Here is a 25,101-nt window from a genome sequence, read left to right as displayed (position 1 = left end):
GGGCTGCGGGGGACGCTGGACACGGCGCTCGAGCCAGGTGCCACGTGCCCTGGACCACGCTGGGCCAGCAAAACCTCGGTGCTGTGGCTCAGAGGCGCCAGAGCCGCGTGCCGGTCCCACGAGTGGGAACACAGCACCAGGGGCTTTATTTATGGTGATATGAAATATGCAGCAATCATCCCCCAACATCAGAGTAATAAACAGCGCTGCTCCGTCTGATCTGAAAGCAGCAAGCACGCTCCTCGCATTCACAGAGAGAGACAAAATGCTGAATTATTTATGCTTTGAATATGAACAAATATAGAGAAATAAGTTAATTCTGTAGAATGCAGCAGAGCAGATTCTGGGCTGATTATTGTACATCCTTCAATCAAATGTACTCTCTCATTACTCTAAACAATTGTTTCCCCTCCAAAAAGTGGGTTAAAGAATTCTAATTAAGGGATCAGCAGAATCATTTCTGACAAGTTTTTTTAGATCTGACTGCACATGTAAAACCAGCACCCTCTAAACCCTTGAGCATTTATTGGGATGTAGCACCAGGGCCCACACAACACGCCAACCGCAACAATCGCATTAGGAAAGCGGTGGTCGAACGGCTTTCCAGGACACAGACAGATTCAATTGGTTGGTAACAGCAAATTCCCAACTATGTTCTACAAACCTCCCTCTAAAACAAAACAACTCTATTGCGGTCACCAAAGAAGCAGAGGAATAAAAGAACCTGAGCCATTCTGCCTCGTATTTGCACTTCTCCCCACCACAAACTGTGCTGTGATGGACTTGTCAAAGCCGGTGTCCGTCTGTCTCAGCAGAGGGATTTGTACCACTGTCCTGTTCAGCCTGGAGTGGAAATAATCCTGCGAATGTGTCACTCAGAAGTCACAAAGGGCTATAAAATGTGGTGTGGGAGCCCCGCTCATCCCCGCTGGTCCCATCAAGCACCCCGTGTCTCCTGCGCTGGGCAAGTCGCTGCACGGACACCAAAAACTGTGAATCCCGTGTTTTCATTGTACCTGCATGGGTTTCTTTATGTGTTATTCAATGTTTCCCTGCCCATATAGAAGGCTGTACATACCAGCAAGTTAATGAACTCATATTAGCATCATTAAAGCTATTAACTGAGGAGGGCTGTGATGTTTCGGGGGCTCATTCTCAGCCCCAGCACCCCAGAGCTGTGCCTCTGCCACTGATGGATTTAAACATCCCGGAAAGCTCTCTCATTAAACGAGTGAATGGAAGATACCTTCCTACTTTCCATACAAATGCAGAATCACCATTACACCTTCCACGCTGCCCTGAGACCCATGGCCAGTATTAGCCAAGCGTTTGCCATGCCCCACCGACATTTCAGGCTTGGCAGGAATGAGAATCCAGAGGGAGAGCAGTGCAATTGCAGGAGAATGACAAGAATCCTGGGACAGGAATGTCTTTGGAGACTGATTTTCCACTCCCCACGTGTGCGTGCGTGTGGCAGGGAAGGGGATGCGATGAGAAAGGGGATGAGAGCTGTCCTCCAATTTCTCAACAGTTTCTTAACTTAAATCCTTCGTTCTGGGCATAAGTACAAAATCAGGCTCAAGGAAAGAAAAACTTAATTAATCAGAGGTAGCCAAGTTCAAAGTGCGCCTGGGGTCGGCTTTGTGACCGTCCTCCACTTGGAGGCACGGGGTTTACGGATAATCCCTGTCTGCTGCAGAACAACTTTGCCGTGCCCAGTATTCTCTGCCAGTAACGACAGTTGAACGTCTCCTTTCTTTCCACTCATTTTTTAAAGCTTAATGCTGCCCCTGAAATATAACCAAGGGCCACATGTAGCACAAGGGTTTAAAGTCCCACGCACAGCCTGGGGATCCCGTGTACGAGCTCCATGTCGCACCGTGTGGACTCCCCTAAGTCAGGCTTTTGAAACTGGAATTACTGGCGATAAGCGAGGGCCGTGTGGTACCCGCTGGGGTAACAGGCTGGGGAAGCCCACCATGACCTGCTCGTCATGGGATGGTGTGATGTTAAAACAAAGAAAACACGTTTAGGAGGATATTTTAAAACATGGTTGTCAGCAACAGGTCTGGATCTGCTGAACGAGAGGTCCCTTCTGATCATACGGAAAATGGCCCGGCTGGTCTAATGGTTTCTTACGGGAGTCGTTGGCATGTACGGAGATGTACAGCTGGTTCTTGGACACCCTTCCTGGAGGTCTGGTGGAGAAGGATGAGGCAGAGGTATCCACATAGGAGCTGCTCCCGCTACCGCAGAGCCCGTGCACAAGGAGGGCAGATGAGGACAACCCGGGGGCTGAGGCTCCGCCAGCTCCCGCCTGTCCCACCGACCCACGGGAACACACGCACGGGACAAAGCAGCCACGTTCCCGCCAGCCCCACAGCCGCCCCCGCTCGGCATCCAGCCCCGTGACGCACAGCGGGTCCCCAGCAGGCACAGGGGCTCCCTGAGGTGGGATCCGCGCCAACACCCCCTCCCCAGCGCCTTCCACTTTCGGCCCGGGATGGTGGGTTCCACCCCAAGCCTACACAGTAAAGCCAGCATTTAGTTCCTTCATCTCCACACGAAGTATCTCATTTCAATTTAATTTCACAGTTGTAATGGATTTTTCAAAAATATTCAAGAACATATTTACTTTCCAACATCTTATTTCCTTTCACATTTGAAAAAACTTTCTATCTAATCCCCCAAGTCATCCTACAGTCTGAATAATTTCAGGTTTTTAATCAATAGCTGTCAGACTTGTCAAATTACTTTAGGGACCACAAAGCAATTTTTAAACATTCATAAACCCTCGTAGAACAGTTAAATGCACTGAATTTTAAAAGAAAGAGGAACTGAATAACACTGATCAAATAGGATTATATTCTGGCAAATTATAAATTAGTTTTTTATGAATCACCTCACAGCTACTTATCTGGTGTCAGGCGGCTGCTGGAGGAGGGAGAAGTGACTGTTCACCCCTAGAGAAAGAAGCCTTTTCTCTCTTGCTTCTAACCCTCCAAGTAGGAGCAGGGTGCGACACTTCTGTTGTCCTTTTTATAATAGAAGGAACATCCTCATCTAGCTGGGTACCCTGGGGTTCTTCCATCACCCCGCTGTCCGAGCGCACCGTGGCTCCCGGCAGCGCTCCCAAGCCTGTCCTTGCTTCCCAGTGTGCTTCTGGCACCTGAATCTGTCTGACATGTCAGTCTGGAACCAGGGCCGCCAGAAGTTCTCAATGTATTGAACATCCGTACCCAAATCACAGCCTGAGCCCCTCATGGGGATGATTTTCCACAGGGCACTGAGTCAAACTGGGAGGTGGATGTGGGAGCTCGTGCTGCCGCTGCCTGTTCTGCGCTTGTTCTAGGAATAACGAGAGATCAGGAACGTCTGAAGGAGTCAGACGTGTTTATCCAGAATTGGATTTAGACACAACCGTCCCACCTCATCACTGCAGCGTCTTTCTTCAATTTGAGGGTTGTGGCCTGCACAAGGGGAAAAAAAAGGAGCTTCATAGCTACACCAAGAATGTTGGAAGCCTTCCAGGAAACAGCACAGCTCAGATCAAAGAGGGGTGAAGGATGATCACAAGGAAGGAACGGCCACATGCAGACTAACAAGTCCAAACCATCTGCCCTTCCAGCTGAACTTAGTGCTCCAGCGCCTCGGAACCACCCCAAACACACCTGCCGGTCCGCGCGGGGCCGTGTCTGTGCGCCAGGGCTCTGCCACCGCCACTGGAAGAGCTCAGCACCCTCGCAGAGCCCATACGGAGCCTCAGCGAGGGAGCTGAACGCTGGGAGCAGCTCCGGGCGCTCCACGACACCAGGGAAGTTCCCGTTCCTTGGCTGCTGAAGACAGGGCTGTGTTTGCCCGAGGAAGAGCTGCCGACGGGTGGGATCGCTGCCCGGCGGGGTGCAGAGCCAGGGGGGGCTGTGCGGGACCCATCCTGCTCCAGGGGCGCTGGGGACACACGCTGCTGCAGCTTCACCTCCAGCACAGCCACGAACCGGGGCACAGGCCTCCAAAGTCCTTCTTTGGGATGATTTACCTTCCCCTACACCTTGTTTCGGGTCTGTTTGTCTGCTGCTCCGGCACAGCCAGGTTTGGGGGTGCAGTCAGCACCCCCTGTTCTGCCAGCCGTGCCCCCCATCCCGCAGCCTGCTGCTTAGCGAGGCTGTAACTGCATTCCCTGGCTATCTGCATCTGCTGCAGACGTCCTCTGCCAGAGACGTGCAATTTTATCTGTAAAGCCTCTAAATACCAAACAATGACTGCTTTTAACCTTTACTGGTTCCTGGTCTCCCCAAGGGCTCCGCTGTCGCCATCTCCATCAGCAGGACGGACGGTGTGACGCAGCCGCTGCCCTGCGCTCACGGCACAGTCACCGTTCACTCGCCCGGGCTCAGATGCCCCAGAGCAGAACATCCAGCGAGCGCAGACTCTGATACCCAGCTGACCTAGTTTGGAGGATGGTTCGATGTCTAAACCGGGGCTCTGGCGGCTGAGCCGGTCCCGGCTCTGGGCAGCCCTGTTCCCAGAGCCCAGGTGGCCACATCTGCCCCGAGCTGGCCCAGCCTGGTGGGGTCTGCCCATCATTCACACACGTCCGAGCAGGAGAGGGGAGCGCAGAGAGCCCCAGCGGCCAGGCCGGCTCGGCAGGACACGTGCGATCGTCCGCCTCATGCACACAGTTGCTTTTTTCGTAGCGGACATTGAAGATGCAGAAATATTTCTCCGTGAGAACATTTCAGCAAGTTCAGATGTTTTTCAGGCTTACTCTGCTTTTCTTAGTCAGGTGCTTAGGAGGTTTGTCAAGCCAGACTTCACAGCCATCGGAAGCCTATCATTCTCCTTCAGCCTTCCCAGCATTTAACCTATTGCTAACTGCCCGGTGAACCAGGAAACCAACCATACTGTGCTAACATAGAGAAGCTCATACAAACATATGTGCATTTATATGTATTGCATGTTCTAGGCTGGACAATATAGTCTCAAAGTCTAAACAAACAGTCAGGAACATAACAGGGCATCGAGCAGATCCACTGAGCAGAAATGATGGAGCTAATTTTTCAACTTCAATGATTAACCCCTTGAGTTACACTTGATGGGGATTCAAACATTTCATTACCTTGCATTAGAAATAATAATAAAATCAGAGTGGTTTTTGTCATGAGATATCCTGCCCGGGGATTTGTTAAAGAACATTTAATTACAGGGCTATTTCATTGGGGGTTGGACTAGATGATCTTTAAGGTCCTTTCCAACCCAAACCATTCTATGAGTCTATGATTAGACGTGAAAATTAAACTAAAGATAAGAGGATGCGATTTTGGGAACAACAACAACAACAACAACTCTGGTTTGTAACTACAACCAAAGTGACATTGAAAAGCTCAGACCTCAAGGAGCTGGGGGTATCCCAGGAAAGCTGGGCCCAGCTCACCGCATCTCAATGAAAGTGTTTTTCATTTAAAATGACCAAATGGCGCTCACCGTTCTGCATTTTTCCTTCCCCTTTCACCCTTGGAGATGTTCCCACGCAAACAGCTGCCTTTTCAGTCCGGATTCGCTCAGCACGCAGCAGCAACGGGCTGGGGCTGCTGTGCGTGCTTGGCTGCAGTTCCAAGAATTAATTAATAAATAACATTAGTTACCATGGGGGCACTGCCAACATGGAAACAACTTAAAAATCACAAGGCCAAGTCGTTTGAGCTCTGGCAGCCGCCAGCGTCGGGTTGTGCTTTTGCTTCGGGAAGAGACGCAGGGGCTGGTCGTACTGACAAAACGGAGAGAAGCCAACCGAACTAAATACCGTCAACCAGGCAAGGAGAAAAGCGGAGCGTGAGTGGTTGTTTTTCAACCTTTGCGCTTATCTGTGTTTGTGGAAGCATTTCAGAACCTCCACCGGCGCCTCGGGGAGCAATTTGTGGTCTGGACGGAGCAGGAACCGGGAATTCCGCGGGAACCAGCCCGAGCGGTTCGGCTCCTGCCATCAGATCAGATCGGATCAGATCCGCTCAGATCCCACCTCAATTCGCTCCAAGGTGGGTGGGAGAGGAAAAACATCAAACAGAAGAGCTGAGATCTATATGAACACACTGGGTTTCTCTTAACTCAGGCCGTACCTTAATTCCAGAACGTCTTAACACCTACAAACGCTATTTTTTCTTGTAAAATAGCTGGCGCTGCTTCTGAGCTGTACTTGCTTTACTTCTACAAGTGAGAGTTTCCCTAATACGAAAAATAAAATCCATCCTGAATGAATGCTAACATTAATAATGGCCCCAAAATCATTTACTGACATGCTGGCATGGTGTTATTGCTAAATATACCCAATAACCATTTAATCTCTACCTGCCAGCTCAGGCACATGTCGGAGCCCAGCTGTGGGACTGGGACTAAATGGACTCACCACCCAGCTGGGCTGCTGCGAACACTGGTGTTAATGGACACAAACACCCTCTGCTTTCAAACCCCTAAGTGCTTTTCACAGCTGAGTAACTCCAGTCACCATCAGCCAGGCTTACAGCTCTATCAGTAAATAAGATGGAAAAAACCCAGCCATTTGCCTCCTAAAAGTTATATCCTTGTCATCGACTTTAAAAGGATGCTCTGAATAGAGGTCAGCGCATAAAGAGCACGAACACGTAAAGACTGAGCCACACTTTTTCAAACTCGGCTGAAATGTTCAATGCCACAGGAAGCTGCAGAGGCGGAAAAGTTTAAAAAACGCCACATAAAGTCCTGAAATACACGGAGAGTGGTGCTGGGGAGCGTGTTCGGGCCCAGCGCTGCCCAGAAACGTCAGCGGGACTAGGACAGGTCTTAGAAGTCCAAGACCACGCAGCTTATCCTGTATTACAGTTCATTCCTCTTGTTAAAATAATAAATCTGGCTTAGGAATACAGTTCCATGCAAATACCAGGAGATCTGGCCTTAATACACTCAGCTTTGTAATTAACACCAACTTCAGCGATATGAGGGCTCAGAGGTCTCTGGGGTTCCTGACTCTATCTAAGGCCCGGACTGAGGGTGCAGCTCAGCCGTGTGCTCAGCAGAGTCTGGGGCTCCGGCACTTTGGTTCAGAAGGACTTTGAGGGACGTTGTGGTGGTGCAGAGGACACAGGGATCGGCGAGGCTGTGGGATGGGGTGGAGGACACGGGGATCGGGGAGGCTGTGGGATGGGGTGGAGGACACGGGGATCGGGGAGGCTGCGGGATGGGGTGGAGGACACGGGGATCGGGGAGGCTGCGGGATGGGGTGGAGGACACGGGGATCGGGGAGGCTGCGGGATGGGGTGGAGGACACGGGGATCGGGGAGGCTGTGGGATGGGGTGGAGGACACGGGGATCGGCGAGGCTGCGGGATGGGGTGGAGGACACGGGGATCGGGGAGGCTGTGGGATGGGGTGGAGGACACGGGGATCGGGGAGGCTGTGGGATGGGGTGAAGGACACGGGGATCATCGAGGCTGCGGGATGGGGTGGAGGACACGGGGATCATCGAGGCTGTGGGATGGGGTGGAGGACACGGGGATCATCGAGGCTGCGGGATGGGGTGGAGCAGCAGCTCCAACCAGCGCTCAGCTGAGTAGGAGGAGGCACCAGAGATGGAAAATACCCTGAGGCTATAAGACGGTATTTAAAAAAAAAAGAAGTCCCATCGAGAAACTCGTGCTGGGATTTGATTTGCTGCCATTCCCATTGGCGTTTCTGGGAAATTTCCTCTTCATAAATAAAACATGTTTTAAAGTAAAATGTCTTGCTTCAAGGTTTTCTCGTGCAACCCAGTGAAGAACACAGCACAATATCTTGTCAAAAATAAAGCCTGACTATCTAATAGGCTTCGGATCTGTGTTGCAATAATAGCAATGGGGATCAGTGCCCCAGGCAACAGGAACTGTACAAATATGTAAAATGAGCGAAGCCACAGAGAATCATCGCCTCAAACAGACCCTCTACAGTCATCCAGCCACTCAACTTTCGCCATCTGTGAAACGGGAATGTAGTCCACAGCTGCCACCTGGAAGAGCTGTTAGGGGGACGTATACTGGAGTAATTACAAAATGTTATATATGTGTTAGACATCACTTTCCAAGTGCATTTTCCTGGAAGCTGCTGGGAGGCCTGACTCACTCCATGGCCTGTGGCAAGATGCTTATCTCCCCAGTCCTTTCATTTACGGTTCCAGCCTGGCATCCCGCTACAAGCTCCCAGTCTATCTCACGCTGCCCTGCCTCCAGCAGCAGCTAATAGCTGATGTTTCAAAGGAAAGCAATCTTGTTAACAAAGGGAAAATATAGTTCCTGACCCTCCGAGGCAGGCAGGCAGAGCCCTCAAACTTTTGATTTATTCTTCCTGCTGATGTTAGTTGCTTAGCTACAAATATTCTCCATGCTCATAAAAGGCTCTCTCCCTTACTCCTCCTCACCGCTATGTTTTAAGTCCAGCCAGGGTTTATTTCTCTTGAAACCTAGGTGATGAAATTTCACGTTGATGTTACAGCTCAGATGTGAACACCCTGCGCCAGGGTAATTGCCACGAGCGTTCACGGGAGCAGAAGGGGACACGTCACCCTCCAACACCCACGGTGGGCGACAGCACCCAGCTGGGGTGCAGGACCCTCTGCCGGGCTCTCCTGGGGTTGCTGTGGGGTGTGAGGGTCAATCGAGCCCCAGGTCCAGCCACCGTCTCCACCTCCCACCGCCGTGATGTGCTGGAGGGGAAGAGGCCAACAACAGGTGACGTGAGTCAATAGGAAACAACGGGCTGGGCTGCCGGGGAGAAATAAAACCCTGCAAAACAATAACCTCGCAGAGCTACACGCAGGAAAACAAAGCGAGCGGGGCTGGGTAGGAGCGGCGGACAATCGGTAGCAGCAGCTGTGGGGACGGGGCAGGCAACAGAATTCAAAGGTGGGTATTTTCCTGTCTGCTGAAATTAGAGAACAATGAGCATGATCTCTCTGGTGGGAAAGGGAAGCGGCTCAGCAGGATAAGCATGAGGAAAAAGAAATGATGACTGCTTAAAAAAAAGACAGACAGTTCTTAAATGGAAGAAGAACTGGGGAAAGGGAGACCCTCGTGGAACACGTCTTCAGTTGTGGAAAATAAATAAACCTGTATATCTACCACAGCGACCAACTGGAGCACCTGGCAGCTTAGGCCCAGCGTTTATCACCACTCCAGCAGACATCAATGCCCAACAAGTCTTAACAATTTGGTTTCAAGTACCTAAAATTGGGACTGAACAAATCAAGCCTTTTACATTTTGCAGTCCTAGGTGATAAAACTCCAAATTCTTTCAATAGCTCCTCTCAACACAAATGAGAATTGTATCTTCTATTATTAAATCTGTCACCAAATTGCAGGTCTCTGCAACTGTGGAAGTCAAAGAGAAGCCAAGAGCGGGGTGTTTCTGTACAATTCCCCATGAAGTTCAGGGAGCCTTTTAAATAAGAAAAGGTGTCACTCCCAGAAGGAAACTCATGAAATCAGGGAGTGCTTTCTCATCCCACTCACTGCCTTCCCAGCCTCCCAAGCACGTAGCCCAGGGCCAAAAACCCAGGCAAGCTGCTGGGTTAAACCTGCGGGCACAGGGCTGGGAGCGACCTGAGCTCCGGGGTTTGGTGAGGAAACAGCGCCGGCTCCTGCCGAGCCAGGGCTCCCCTTCGCCTCCAGCGCCGCCGTTCCACCACCTTCACATCTCCCTGCTCTAATATCGTCACTAACGAGGCCGCAGGAGGTGGCTCAGCCTCGCAAGAGTCTACATGATTCTTCCAAGCCCCACGGCAGCCATGCAGGGACACCTCTGGCTAATTGCGGTGCATGGGGAGGAGGAGGGTGCCAGGAGCCCAGCCCGGCGCCACACGCCATGTGTTCTGCCGGCCGCGTGTCCCCAGAGACCGTCCAGACCCAGCGCTGCTCCAGCGGGGATGCTCGGTGAAAATGAGTGACATGATGGCTGTGAGTCAAAGGGAAGCAAGGAGAGTCCTATCAGTTTACCTCAACATTAATGTGACTGTTAATTACCATTTGCTACATCAAGTTATGATTTAATAAGAACGTATATAGACACAGCCTTGACCTTTTCTGGCTCACTGCACACTCCTCTCCTTACACCCTATGGGTCACAATCCCCCATCACGACCGGGCAGATGCTCAATGTCACTGCCGGGGCAGCTCATCAGCTCTAAAGTCTGAATGAGGCTTGTCTTTATGTAAGAATTCTTTGCTTTTGTTATATTCAGGTGTTCCTACTTGTACAGATTATTATAAATAAGCTTCCTTTCCAAACTGTGATTATTATTTGCTGCAATTATCAAATAGTGAATGGCTGAGAGGGAATCTGCCACTGTTCAAGGTACTACCAGCAATACTGGTCACCCTGCTACTTGTGGGGAAACAGAGATGGGGGAAGCGTGTGTGAAGCCTAATGAGGACACAAACGCTTGCCAGGCTTTAATTTGAAATTCTTTCTTTCTTTTCAACAAGATCCTTTTCCACTGGGCTCTGAAAAGAGCGGAGCTGGACAATCGCACGGGAAGCTGGGAGAGACTAACAATAGAGGAGGAGTGCGGAGGGAGTGAAACCAGCTTACGGCCTTTTACTCAAAATGAAACGTGAAAAGAAACAAATTATATAAAGGATGACTAACAAAGGCAGCTTTAAAACTCGTTCCAGGCTTAGTCTTTTCAGGTTCACTGCAGGGACGTCAGGAAAGGACGTTCGGTTTCATCCATTACATAAGTTTTAGTACATCTCCCTTCAAAGTTCGCTCTGCTGTGCTCCTACCACGGACACGGCCGCCTACGCGCACCCGGGACTGCGCGCAAACACAGCCTGCCCCAGTCCGCGGCCAGCTCTCTTTGTACGGTCATACACATCGTACGGTCATACACATCGTACGGTCATACACATCATACAGTCATACACATCGTACAGTCATACACATCATACAGTCACACACATCATACGGTCACACACATCATACGGTCATACACATCGTACGGTCATACACATCGTACGGTCATACACATCATACAGTCATACACATCGTACAGTCATACACATCATACAGTCACACACATCATACAGTCACACACATCATACGGTCATACACATCATACAGTCATACAGATCCTTTACTATCACTCTGAAAATCTACCAATCCCGCATGCAGCACCGCGACCACCCCGCACGCTCCGCTCCCCACACACCGCAAACCCAAATCACCGCAGCCCTTTGCAAGGGTATCAAGGCCTAGGGGAAACACCTTTTGAGCAAACCACCTTACCATTTGATTCCTGCATCTTTCTTTCCCTGCCCACGAATGTCCGGAGAAAGGGCTGAACGCTCCTGTTCCCGGCGGATGATTGAACACAGAGGGTGGGCAGAGGCGCAGCTGCCCTGACCCCCACCGGCCACTTTCGCAGGAACCAGCACCAACATCTGCACCCTGACCCGACGGACGGACCTCGGGAGACCTCTGGGCAGCGCAACCCAACGGCTGAAAATCCAACAGGCTGAAGACGCTGTAGCCCCAGCAGCCCCCACCAGCTGTAACAACGTGCTGCAGTCAGTTTTCTCCCTGTCTGCACCCTGGCCCTTTTTAAAAAGCAGAATTTGAATTCAAAAGATTTTAGAGGCTTTTCAAATCTTGATCATCCACTTCCAGAACAGTTCACAAAAGTGCAGGAAATACTTTGTCATTGCAGCTCCATTGTAATTTGGCAAACCCGCTGAAAAGAAAGCGGAAAACTACCAGACACTTACCCAAAGCTTCCACAGGCCAGAGAAATAAGATGAGGATGGATAAAGGATTCTGAGGTGTCCGGGAAGGTCAGCCGGTTGGCGAGCGCAGCGGGTCCATCCCCGCGCTGCCGTCCCCGCCGCTCGGGCGCTCGTTGCCGCGTGGGTGCAGCCGGCGCTCAAACCGCTCCGGCACCGCCAGACTTCCTCTGCAGCTGATAGCGGGGTTATTAAAGTAAACTGAGTATTGCCCTTTGTGAAGGGAGCTGGGAGGGAGGGAAGCTCAACCCCTTCCCTTCCTTTGTAATTCAAACCCTTCCTTGAGGCTGCTGCGGGGAGAGGAGGCATCTGCTGCAGCCCCTGCTCCTGCCCAGCAGCTCCCGCAGGTACTGGCTGCGGTCCAGGCTGGAGAAACTGCGCTGCACTCCAGGTTTACATGACAAAGCAGCTTATTCCTAATTAAACTTCATCTAGCACTTCTCTTCCTCATGCATAATTAGTGCAGCACAGCAAACATACAGGTAAGGAGTCTGCACAGAAGCGCAGGCTCCTCTGTCTGCGCCTCTGGTTCATTTTCAGATTTCCACTTCAATTATTCAGCAAGGGGCTCCCAACGCTTCCCAGCGTTCGGTGTTCACCATCCCAACCAGGGAGTGCAGGTTTGCGAACCTGTCATTGCCGGGTCAACGCGCTTGCACCGGCGCTTGCACCGGCATCAGGCAGCTCTGCTCTTTATTGCTTCCTGCAGGCAGTTAATCTTTAAAGCCGAAACTGTAAATGCTGTCAGCTTAGCCAGCAGCCTTCTTCTATTGGTATTTACAATACACATTTTAAAGTATAAAACAGCCCAGGCGCACATGAAGACGTACACAATGCAGGCAGATAGGAATTAACGGACATTCTGCTCAAATCCTATTGGAATCCAAACTTTCACTATTAGCCATACCCAGGGTGATAATAAACCCTACTCATCTCCACTCTATCTCAATATTACAATACTCCACAATGACCTGGTAAATAGCCTCGACCCGACAGATTTTACCTCACCTGTCAATGAGAAAATTCTGGCCCATGACAGAAATCAAAGAAAACAAACCCCTGAGTATTTTGTCGAAGTTCCCACAGCTCCCAGTTCCTGCCCCGTCCCCAGCACGGCCCCCCCGAGGCAGCGGCTCTCACCCGTGCTTGGATCCGCTGCTCTGGTGATGACCACGAACACTGAGGATGGTCAGAACATCTGTCTCAGCTGTTTGTACCGCTCCCTGAGTTAATGAGAACGGGCAGCGAGAGCATCTGCTCCGAACGAGGGCTCATCAGAGAGCGCCCAGCGAGGAATGGCTGTTCTTCTGGCCGTGTGTTCATTGAGACAAGTGGAGGGGTGGAATTGCAAGGATGTTTTCTACCACATCTCTGTTCCATGTCCCAACCTTACGTCAACAGCTCGCCTGCCACTTGTGAATAATCACAATACCATTTCAATATCACTCCAATGCAAACAAGCACCTTGCTATTTTCTATATTACACCGGTAGAAGTTTGAATTAATGCCACTCATTTATTCTTTATCTACACAGGCATAGTAAAATAAGAATTGATCCAGCACTGAATATTCCTTGTCTTAGGAATTATTCCCAGCTGTTAGGAACACAGAAGGTCCATGAGAGCCTGGGAGAACGTATCCATATGCACGCTTATCTCTTCCTTTCAGACCATTCATCGTTCTTTGCCTGGAAGCAACAGCTAATTCACAATAACTCGGTGTCAAGACGGCAGTTTAAAATCCCCTTGAGGATCGCCCCAGGAGAAGATCTTGTCCCGGTGCTCTGCAGCCCCAGTAGGTTCAGCTGAGCCTCTTCTGAAGTCACTCAGTTGTAGAGCACGATAGAAATAGAGAGAGAAGACCTGCCAGGCCCACACAAAACCGACGTGGAATCATCTCCTCAGTGCATTCTTCTGGGATTTCAGTAGTCACAGAAATTAGAGACAGAAAGGAAGGATATGACCAGTCAGAAAACCCTGCATGCAACGGCATTACCCCAGCAAGGACCACGGGCTGAGCCTCAACAGCCCCTTCTGCCCTTTTCTCTCTCTTACACTTGTTTGGACTCACCTTTATCTTTTCATTTTAAGGACTTTGCTTATCACATTTTCCTAGCGTTGAAGGCGCTCGCCTTTTATCAAGGACAACCTGCATCTAATATTTCGGAAAGCAATTATTTAAAAACCTGCAGGTAGCGCCGCAGCCGCTGGCTGACATGCCATCTATGTAAATCAGGAGGTCTCTAAAGAGGGTGTTTACAAGCAGAGCGCTGCTAAAAGTCTGCCTTGGTTGCAGATAACGAGGCTGAGACAATGACAGATCTCCTTCCCCTCGCAGCCAGGAGCGGCTCCCTCCATCGGCCTCGCTGTGTTTATCCGGGATGCTGGGAGAGCGCAGGCACCAAACACGCAATTAATTGGCAGTTTGCAAGAGCATATTGCCTAAAGATAAACAGAGTGGGTGATCTTGTCGTATGGAAAATGGCTGAGCGCTGCAGAGGTGGTGTTGACCCAGTTTTGTTCTCTTGGAAAATAATTGTATTCAAATGAATACTTTTTTGCACGGTCCCTCTGGCCTTTGAGTATTTTGTGTACGTAAGCCGGTCCAGGTTCCTCCTTAATCTGGAAGTACTTAGCAAATTAAGAATTTGCTGAAAACTTTGCTGACCCCTGTGAAGGGGTTTCATTAGAAGGAGATATGTTGTTGAATTAGGCCCAAAGGAATCTCAAGGCCACTTCAAGAAGCTGAGAACAGAATCTGCTTTGAGAAAGAGGGGCGTTTCTTCATTAGCAGGGCCTCAGCATGGCGTGAGTCGTTGGACCTATCATCGGTGGGGCTCCAGCGTGTGGACAGCCCATGACACTCATTCAGCGAATCCATGCTTGGACCGTGGATTCGTGATTAGAGAATAGTTGTGTATATAAGGAGACATGTTTCTGTAATAAATGGCTTTTGCGTGATTCACATCGAATCGGAGTGCTGAGTCCTTTATCGTTCCAACAGACCCCAGTGGAGCGTTTCACCACAAGGACACCGCGACATGGTGTTCACGGCCTTTGCTCTGCACAGCGGGTGTCAGCGAGCAGGAAGAGACAAGAGCGGTGCATCTGAGTCCAACTGGGAACCGGGGGAGGTGAAAAGGAACAAAACTCCCCAAGCTGTGAAGGAGATGGGGTCCAGAAGCCCGGAGAATCGGTTATTCCGGGAGGACCCAGGGCGCGGGAATGATGGATGCTCGGGAAATGGAGCTGTGAGGGGAAAGGACAGGCTGGAGTTTCTAAATATAGGCACTGTCAGACAAAAAGGCACAAAGATGACATAAACCCCAGAGTCAGGTAGGGAAATAAGGAAAACGACAAGAGAGAAGGCTGAATGCTACTGAGGAGGTCACGACACACACTGGAAAATATGTTGAGGCTGGAAAAGGAAGGGGAAAGGTGACCTGAAGGTGATGCTGGGGGAGCTGAGAGCCCCCAGAAAGGGCATCTACCACACGACGTGATGGAAGCAGCAGCACAAGCTCGTGGATCAAGTACGAAACACAAACACTGAACAGAAAAGCTCTCACTTTAGGGGACAGAACGCACCAGAAGAATCATCTTGGATGCAGACTTGCAGACTTAATGTTTTGCAGAACGAACCAGAGGCCGGCGCAGCCACCACGCACGGCAGCGACTGGCAATGAAAACCAATGACCTCACAGGACAAAAGGACACTCGCCTCTCTCATCTTTTATATTTAGTGCTGTAAAAGTAATGACTAAACCACGCGATGAATCTCTCGCTTCAGTTTACCCAGACTGTTCAGATCGAGCAAGAAAACAAGCCACGACCCGGCAACCCCTTTGTGAGGGACAACGCGCAGAGATTGCATCTGGCCTGACCAATTTAACGACTTCAAAAACGCCGTTACAGGAATCACTGATCCCACGGAGCGATTTTCACAGCATGCTTTGACTTGTTTTGCCTGATACCTTCGCTTTGCCCTCAGCCTGGGCCGCGAACGGGGGGTGGATGGTTTTACGTGCCCCCCGCTCTCCACGGACAACGTCCTCTGCCCAGCTCCCTGCGGCCAGGCCGCAGCCACGTGCCATGGAGCTCGGTGTCCAGAAGCACGGCAAACACTCCCCAGCATTTTAAAACATCTTTTAGATCAAAGTTTCTGTATTTGGGTACCTAAAATTAGCTGGCAAAATAAGCAACGTTTTATTCAGAGATGCAGAACTTCCATTGATTTTAATGGATTCAGCATCCCAGAAAAGTAGGCCACTTATTTATGTACCTACACAAGCATTTGCATGCCTTACTTGAGGAGCCAACTTTGTAAACGATGACCTTATGTTTTAAAAATCATGAGACAACCCTGCACGCATCAGTCTGTTATTCCCTTTATTTCTGTCAGCAAGTCTCATTTGAGAGGTAGATTCAAGCTGTAAAGTTTCTTGCAGTAAGGTCTCTATTTAGCCAAACACTTAGGCCCGAGCTGAACGTCTTCCCAAAGAGAAGCCCTGCGGTGAATCACAGCCAAGGGCTGAGAAGGGGAATGAGCCACAGAACATCTCTGGTCCCAGAGCAATGGCTCGGGGGCCCTGGAGCCTGTTTGTGCCTCACCACGTTGCCCTGGAACAGCCCAGAACACCTCGAGCGCCGAGTTCTCCCGAGCGCAACGAGCTCAACACCACAGGAAGAGCCGCATCCCGTTCCGCAGCCATGGGCGTTCTGGGCGGGACGGCGGGGACGCCGGCACCAGAGTCACGGGGTGCGGGGGCACAGGGGACACCGGGAAGGAGCAAGATGCGGAGCACGGGGTGTTCACGGGGGGGACAGCTGCAAAGCAACCAGGGACGATCCTTTTGCCAATGCACACAAGAGGAACTCCGCAACCTGCTATTTATCTTGTAACTTATCTATTTTCATCTTGTGCAACTCAATGACTATCAACGGACTGCCATTTGGCTGTTTAAGGAAATAGCTGTATAATTTAGCTCCGATTGTTTAAAGCACTTGGCAGGAAACAATAGATAAAAACTGACAGGACTTTCACAGTTAACAATGCAAACTAATGAAGTGAAATACCACTCAGAGAAATATTGTGACGGGTATCCACAGACTGAAATGAGGGAAAAGAAGTGTGGCAGGGTAGATTCTGCACTGCAATCCCTCAGTCCTGAATTTGAGGAAGAAAAGTCACCGGATCTTCCCTCTCCCTATCTGCTCCTCCGTCACGCAGGTTTGCTCACAGGGCACTGTACGCAAGTTTGTAGAATTACACTAGTTTAAAAAATCCCCCGAGAGGAACCACAAACGAGCTCAGCTCAGATCCGCCGTGTTTCCGCATTCCCGCAGCCGCCACCGGCCCCGCTTCACCTGCGGAACAACACGGAGCCCCAGAGGGGAAAACCCCAGCTCGGGGACACTCCGGCAGCACCCAGTGCAGCATTGGTGCACTGGGTGTTCTCAGGAAGCAGCGCGGAGCCGGCACAGAGGGGATGGCTCCGACCGCCCAGCGCGCCCCTCTGGATACCGAACCTGGGGAGAAGGAGTCCCTGCCCCCGCAGACAGCTACAGGCACTTTTAATGTTCCTTTATCTGAATTATTCAAGGCAGGCTCCGCTGACAGCCCCCTGAAGCAGGGGGACACACAGACACAGATGGTGGAGGTGCTTTTCCCCTGCGCACGGCGTATCCCAATTCCCAAGTGCGTTTGAGTGGACAATTAGTGCAGTTTGTTAAGCAGGCAGCGAGGTGCAGCACACGGGGTGTTGATAGAGCGCCCCCCTCATCTTTGCGCCTTCAGAACAGCAGATGCTGCAGCTGCCAACCTGCCCTGGCCACCAGTCCAGCTTACTGGCCAGACTGGTTTGGTTATTTGTGGTGCCAGGCACTGGCTCAGCTAAAATGACCCCGGAGAAACTAATGATCAACAGCACCATCAGGAGGATTTCCCTGTTGTGTTTCTCACTGCAGGCAGGATAAGGGTGTCTGGGTGTGCACAGGAGGATCGATAACGTGATGGATGATCCTGCCGACTGTGACCCAGCCCGTGGTCACCCCGAACGCACCGCGGCACCGCTGGCCGTGCTCCCACCCGCGACGCTGCCGCCCCCCCTGCCTGCACCGCAATGGGGAGAGACACAAGGGTGCAGCTTCGCCAGAAAACCCTGCGCCAAACAGAGCATCTGGAAGTTAAACACTATTAACTGATTTGGTTTCCATGGCGAAGGGCTGCGAAGTTTCACTTACCCTTGGAAGGATGGGAAGTTTTCATTCTCTGGCCCCAGGTAAAAAGTGTAAGGAAAATTACAACTGGTTGAGACAACTCACTTGTAGAAAAAGAATCAAGCAGGGAAGTGGTGCAGACCCAGCAGAGCGCTGCCTGGACTGAGCCGGGGTAATGCGTCCTGGCCAAATTCTTATTATTAGCTGCCCAGCTTTTTCGTACAACTCAATAAAAACACCCTGACCTCCGCTGCAGCCATTTTCCTTGTTTTAGGAAGTTTTATTCTTGCGAAAGGCACAGCCCCACAAGCCGCAAGCAAAGGGTTATTTTCACTGCTCAATGGATATCTCGGGTTTAGTGCAGCCCGAGCCGGGATTTCCAAACGTGTCGGATCTTTCCAAGATCCTGTTCCCTACCCCACCCTGTGCTCTTCAGACGGCTCCTCTGGGGAGGCTGAAACTCAAACCTGTTTCCTTGCCAAGGACTTTTCCTTCCCGCCACCCACACTGGTGCTCGGCGAGGCCGCGGCGCTGGGCCCGCTCAGCCAAGCTCCGCTGCTGGGGAATCTGCTCCGCACCAGCTCTGCTGAGCCGGGTTTGCGGAAGGGCATTGCTGCCTGGGGATGGCTGGGGATACTCCTGGCGCATTTATTTGTGTTGTGATTTTGGATCGAGGCGTCTCCTTCCCCCCGACAGTTGCTGGCAGCATGCTGTAGAACTATGATTAATTAAAGTGTGACTGTGAATCCACTCAGAGGCTTAGATTGTTCCTCTTCTACCATTCAATAGAGAAAGAGCCATTTAACGAAGTTTAGATCTCGAAGCAGATTTCAAAGCGCACGGCAGTTCAGCTCAGCACAACCAGGAGGTTCAACCTTCAGCATTTAAAACCTACGAGCCCTTGGAGAGAAGAAACTTCTGCTTCTGGTCCAATCCCAGATATACAAAGAAATAAAGAAGAGATAAATAACCAAGCCGTGCCAAAAAGGACTTCACCACCCCAGCAGAAACACACTGATCACCCGTGGGGCTCCTTCTTACCCTGCGTGACATTTTTACCTTTGTAGACAGTTCAGCCATAGAATACGTGCAGTCCTGTTGCACTCAGAATTTAGATTAAAGCAACACATTCTGGCTCCTGCTCTGTGCGAAGCCACTGGAAATCCTGGAAGACCTTCAAAAATGGGCAGAATAGCACTTGAAAAAGAGACACAACTTTACTAAATTGAAAAATCTGAATTTCCTAACATGGACTTAAAAGGTACTACTGAATCTTTAATGACTGCAATACAGAGATGGTTCAGTCTAAGAAGGGCTGAAGGTCTTCCTTTGAAGAACTCAAACTTAAAACATAAGAAAAACGTCTGCTACATTCCAAGGTTACGAAGGGTTTGGTGAAACTCTGCATCCCGCCCAACTCTGACTCCTAATGACAGTCACTTGTTAATCCAGAGCACCTACTTGAAAACGAACGTAATTAGCTGGAGAAAGGAAAAACATGCCAGAGTAAAAAAGCATTTCTGTAACAAGAGGTTGCAAGGAGCAACGTGCTACAGGTACAGATGGAAAACGGGCTATTTATTTATTTCAAGAGCGCATAATTTTTATTCATTAAACGCCACCTTTAAGCTTGACATGTTCTAAGCCGCTTGGTGTTCTGCAGCCTTCTGACTTCTGTGGCTCTGACCCATCTCTGGGTTGTGCATGGAAGACATCAGAGGCTTCTAACAGAGAGCCCAGAGGGAAAACCAAAGCCCCCCACACGTGGGGAACCCTCGCCAGGAACAAACCCCCCCCAGGCGAGGATTTTCTAACAATACGCACCAGTGTTACACATTCCCCCACTCCTTCCCCAGACCTCCCTCCCCAGGACCCTCAGACCCCGCTGGGGACCCTTGGGTGCTAAAGCAAAGCAGAATGGACCTGTTGGGTGACGGGCTCCTCCAGCACATCCCGAGGACGTGTCCCTCCGGCCGCCGCCGATCTCCCGCCACCGGACACCTGCATCTTCCCACCTCATCCCACCTTCACCTCTCAGTTACCCACCCTACATTCTTCCACCTCCCCGCTGTTGACACCCTTCAAACGCATGGTTATGAAATTCGCCCTCTGGCTCCTCTCAGCCGACCCAGATAACCGACCGGGCCGCGCTCCGCGCTCTGCTCGGCTTCTCCAGGGCTCATCCACACAAAGACGTTTCCCGACGTCTGAATTTGCCGCCGGCGCGGGGCCATGTTCACATCGCCCACCAGGGCCCTGTCAGACGCGGCCCCAAGGAGCACCCATTGCAGCTTCATTCTGCTTTGCTGCCTTCAATCTGGCTTGTTAACTATTCCCAAAAATGAATATATTTTAATTACTGTTTTCTGAGAATTGGGATTATTTTCCTTCTAAATGTATTCGTCTGATCATCTCCAGGATGAAATTCATTTGGTTAATTACCATCCTTTTAATTTGTTTAAGACTACGTTTCTGCTTCCCGCGCTGTAACACCTCCCTGCTCTCTCTGCCTGCGTTTATTCAGTGCCTGCCACGCTCCCATTTTGGGGAACAAACCGAAGATTTCCGTAAAAACACAAACCAAACAAAACCGTGTGGGCAGAGCCTGCGGCCTCACCTAAAATCCAACTCAGGAGAGAAACATTATTCAGATGTACACATTAATTGCTCTCATTTATTAGCGGGCAGGGACGGGGCTGCCCCAGCACCCACAGACCCAGCGGGACCCCCGGCCTGTCCGATTCCACCCCCGATCCGTGCGCATCGTCCAAGGATCAGACACAACCCTTTACAACATCTCATTCGTTTGCCAAAACCCAGCAGTGTAGTACCTAATGCCTGGATTATTCTATCATCGTCTTATTACTGCCCCGAAACAGAGGTAGGCGAATTCCAATTTCATTATCCAAATCTCAATTCCAGTCAGTGACGCACATACTGGAAGAAACCAAATGTAATTTTATTAGTTTTCTAAACTCCTCTAATACAAAAGAAAAAAATATCTTCTGTGGGTAATGCAAATGAGACCGACAGAGACATCAGGAGAAATTTCAGATATTCTTAAGCCAATGGAAAAGCCTCCCAAAAGGAATGGTTATGGTACTTAATTAAATTACACACTTGGGCTTGAACTACGGTAACACCAGGGAGCATTCAAGAGTTTGGGAAAACACAGAGCCACGCAGGGTTAGTGCTGCGTGTACAACAGCGACTGTCGCACCATGGGACACACCTGGATCTGTCACCTCGGCAAGGACCGTCTGCCCCTTCAGCCCACTGGAACCCAGCTCCCAAAGCCGCCCCAGCGCACCCCCTGCGCCCACGTTTCTCCTCCACGCCAACGCATTTCGATCTGATGCAGAAAGCTGTTTGGCCCTTCGCAGGGCACGCTTTCCAAGTGGCTTTGTTGCGCTGCAAATTATGAGCTATAAAGAATTAATGGCTGAATATAAATCAATTTAGTTCACTGAGAGAGCGCGTGTTTCATGTGGTAGAAGTTTTCAAAGAAAAGTAATTAGTTGATTTGGCATTTTAATCTTCAGAAAAATAAAGAAGCTATTTTTCTGCTAAGAGGATGTGTTTGAACACATGAACATATGCTGTATTTTCTGAAACTATGTTAAGAAATAGCATTGGTTGGCTAGATGTGGCACGGCCAACAGTTATGTCCCTTGTTTCAGGAATATTGGTTGCAGTAAAGGTTTCACCACAGACTGTATTTTGCTTTCCCAAGAGCCCGAGCAGAGGCTTTGAAAAGGGGCTGTCACCGCGATGGACGAACGGGACGGGGGTGACCGCAGTGCTGAGAACGCACGGGGCTGGGACCGGCTGTACCGGGGGTCCCCGTGTCCCCCAGACCAGGGGCTCGGCTCCATGTCATACAGCAAAGCAATAATCCCACCTTACTCCATTTGTTGAACTTCACACACTAAACCCCCGAGTGTGTTTAGCAGAGACAAAACAAAGCTAAGCCAGCAACACGTCTGAGTTTGCTTTCTCCCCGCTCCTCGCTAACGACTCATTTAACAGCAGCACAGCAATTAGAAAATCGATATTCCGTTCAGACACAAACGTTTCATCTAGAGCATTACTTAAGGAGAGTCTCTTGCAGCTTCATCTTCGCCTGGACAAAGGATGAGGCGGAAAGGACCCTCTGGCCTTAGGTTATCTGGCTGATTTAAGATGATTGCTCTTAAAGCCCACACATATTTGCAAACCGTCTCAGGCTGGGCACAGCCGGTGTGGATACAACGCTCTACTAATAAGCACCTCTGTGCCAGGGAGTGTGCGTACAAATACAGTCGCAGGGAAATGCAAGCTTGCTTTATTGTTTAATATCCTACCACCCACCTGAATAAAACAGAGCCTGACACATGTCATAAGGAATTACTCCAAGAATGCAAGGCCCTGAGGCATTGAAGCCCCATTTGTATTCCAGTCGTATTAACCAAAAATAAAATAAATAAGTAACAATCACATCTTCTTTGCTATGAAAGGATTTTCCAGTCATTCAAGTGCTCACTGCATGGCTGTTACGAGCTCCCTTACTGGAAGTGCAAGGGCAGCAAAGGGGAAGAAAAGCGGAGACAAAGCGAACGGCAGAGATCACAATGGAGAAATTATCCTGATCTGCTGCATTTGAGTTTGTGCAGGAAGACGACGGCTCCCGGCCCAGACCCGATGGCTCCCCCGCTTCTATATTTAGTCTCAGGGATTATTCCAGCAGGATTCAAAGCGCTGCCCATCTGCAGAGTCCAGGGGGAGCAGACTGCTCTGGTTTTGTGTTATTTAAAAGAAAAGCTGGAATTGCCAATTGTTGTGGAAGAGCCGTCCCTTGCACTGAGCAGGACGGCGACACCGCACTCAGGGCAAGCCACCGCCTTGGAGTCACTGCAGACAGCGGCGGCGACAAGAACTCCCCAACAGCAAAACCAGCCGCGTTCCTTCCCACCTGCTCCAGAAACCGAACATCGGGTGTGTGTGTTACTAAATGAAGCAGCAGCACGAACTTTGGCCGGGAATCCCAGAGGGAATCCAACACTCCCTCCCAGCCCGTCCCACTCACCCCCGCCGTGTCTGTGCGGTGGGTAAACCCGCGTTGTGCCATCCCACCATCTACCAGCGAGCCGATTCTCAGCCTGTTACAGCTCGGCAGTGAGCAGCTTACGGCCAGAACTAAAAGCAGAGAGCAGCTTAAGGCCAGAACTCCATTTTCTGCAAATTTATTGACATGGAATAATGTGACCTTGTGTACCATGGAAAAGGCAAAGCAAAGGGGAGCTCCAGGAGGAGGGGTGACACTGACAAAACTCCCACCAAGGTGCTTGGTTCTCTTCCTGGTTAATGTGAAATCAAGCTGATCACGGGAGCAACACCTTTCAAACAGGTCTGTGATGGGGCTGCTATGAACTGGATGCCATGACACAGAAAAACCAGAGCTCCATGGCCTCAGGAGGAGCGCAACAAACACCACACCGAGCCAGACCCTCCATTGAGATAAAACATCTTCCAGTGTAGTTTTGATACAAATGGTAGATAAAATCACTGCACAAAATAGCCCATCCTAAGTATTCTTCACAAACGGCTGAATTTGGCTTTGTTTTCCTCAGGTGATTCGTCACTCAAATGATTTTTGTTGTAAACAATGATGACAGGACTAGCAGCAATGCCAGGTGACAGGATTTATTAGAGTGAGGGTTTGCTAACCACTGTTCCCAACAGCTGGCCCGTCCTGACCTCCACAGAGGAACACAACGGGTTTGCAAGACCTGTTTGTGTTTAACTCGATTCTAAGGGTGAGCAGTTAGGAGCAGTGAATTTCTCCAATATATTTCACTGATACCAAACACTGTTATTCCTTATGTACCAAACACCAATAGCACAAATCAAATTTAATCCCTCATTCTTTGGGCACTGACATTTATAGAAAGAAAAAAAAAAATCTAAAAGGAAGAAAAGTGTCCAGCAAAACCACTCAGAGCTGAATGATGCTCCTTTGGCTCCTTGGTGACAAGGTCTGTGGATTTAATACATCACACAGGGGAAAATAAAAATGCCAGAGATGCAGGTGATGCAGCACTCGTCCTGTTCTGAAAATACTGACACGTTGCTCTACGCTGTAACTTATTGGAGTCGGGAGCAAGAATGCCATGTGCCATTGGAACAATGCAGGACAACGGGCTGGGCGAAATCAGGGACTGTGGGATTATTTTAAATGTTTAAGGGAATTGGATACTTCCGAAACCTTCAGACAGATGAGTGGGTTGGTGGAAATATTTAGGTCAAGTCCTGTTTTGCATTTTAATTGGGGAAAAAACAATCATGTAACCCGAGTCTGAGAACACCAAGGCCAGGCCGGTCAGCCCAGGAAATGACCAATGAGTCCTCCAGCCACAGGGAGCGCTGAGGGGCCAAAGCCACTGAGTTAGCGTTCGATTGCCTGAAACCAGCGCGGTGAGCCCAGCCCCGAGTCCTCAGAGTCACCGACGGTGTCCCCAGGGACACACAGACCGAGCGACCGACGGACAAACAGCCGCAGGTGTGTGCCGGGGGCTCGGGGTGCGTTCTGCGGGCGGCACAGGAGACGCTGCCGAAGCCCCGTGTGCGTGAGGGCGGAGAGCGGAGATCCCCGGCTGTCGGGCAGCGCTGCATTCACACACAGGACTTCTCCATTTCTAAAGGTTCTTATTGGAAAATGTCATTATTCATTGCCCAGAGTCCCTGTGATGCTGTAGCTCTCATTACACCTAAGCCCTCTCAGCACAAAATAGCCACACACTGATAACCTGAATATATTTGCTGCAGCTGCTGTTCCGTAGACTGCACTCTTGTACCGTCAGGTTATTTTACATGCTTATTAGCCCCATTATTTTATAACTCATTCCTCTGTGTAATGCTGACTCTATATCACTTCATTTTAACAAAAGGATATGCTCCTCTGAGACAAGAAGGGATGAGAAGCCTCAGAGGTGGAAAGGGAGGGTGGAGTGAAGGCGGCAGGGCATCGTGCCTGGGCTGCGGGAGCGCCCGGGGAACAGGAGCCCAGAGCCTCCGTCCCCATGGAGCCTCTGTCCCCATGAAGCCCTGGAACCCGTCCCCATGGAGCCC

At 50.4% G+C, this 25,101-nt stretch overlaps 1 protein-coding gene across 6 annotated transcripts in view; it reads right to left on the bottom strand.

Annotated features, from left to right (window-relative positions):
* Nucleotides 1–25,101, bottom strand: part of DAB2IP (DAB2 interacting protein) — a 147,277-nt gene that overhangs the window by 55,560 nt on the left and 66,616 nt on the right. Inside the window, exon 1 of one of the 6 annotated variants that reach the window (XM_065853625.2) lies at nucleotides 11,762–11,965. The exons of the other annotated variants lie outside the window; for them this stretch is intronic. The gene's annotated coding sequence lies outside the window, so the exon portion shown is untranslated. Of the gene's footprint in view, nucleotides 1–11,761; nucleotides 11,966–25,101 lie in introns of those variants that run through there. 6 annotated transcript variants of the gene reach the window in all.

This window comes from Patagioenas fasciata, chromosome 20 (assembly GCF_037038585.1).
Source record: "Patagioenas fasciata isolate bPatFas1 chromosome 20, bPatFas1.hap1, whole genome shotgun sequence".
Lineage (NCBI taxonomy): Eukaryota > Metazoa > Chordata > Aves > Columbiformes > Columbidae > Patagioenas > Patagioenas fasciata.
The sequence above is the reverse complement of the archived record's forward strand: the minus strand, read 5'-3'. Positions and strand labels throughout refer to the sequence as shown.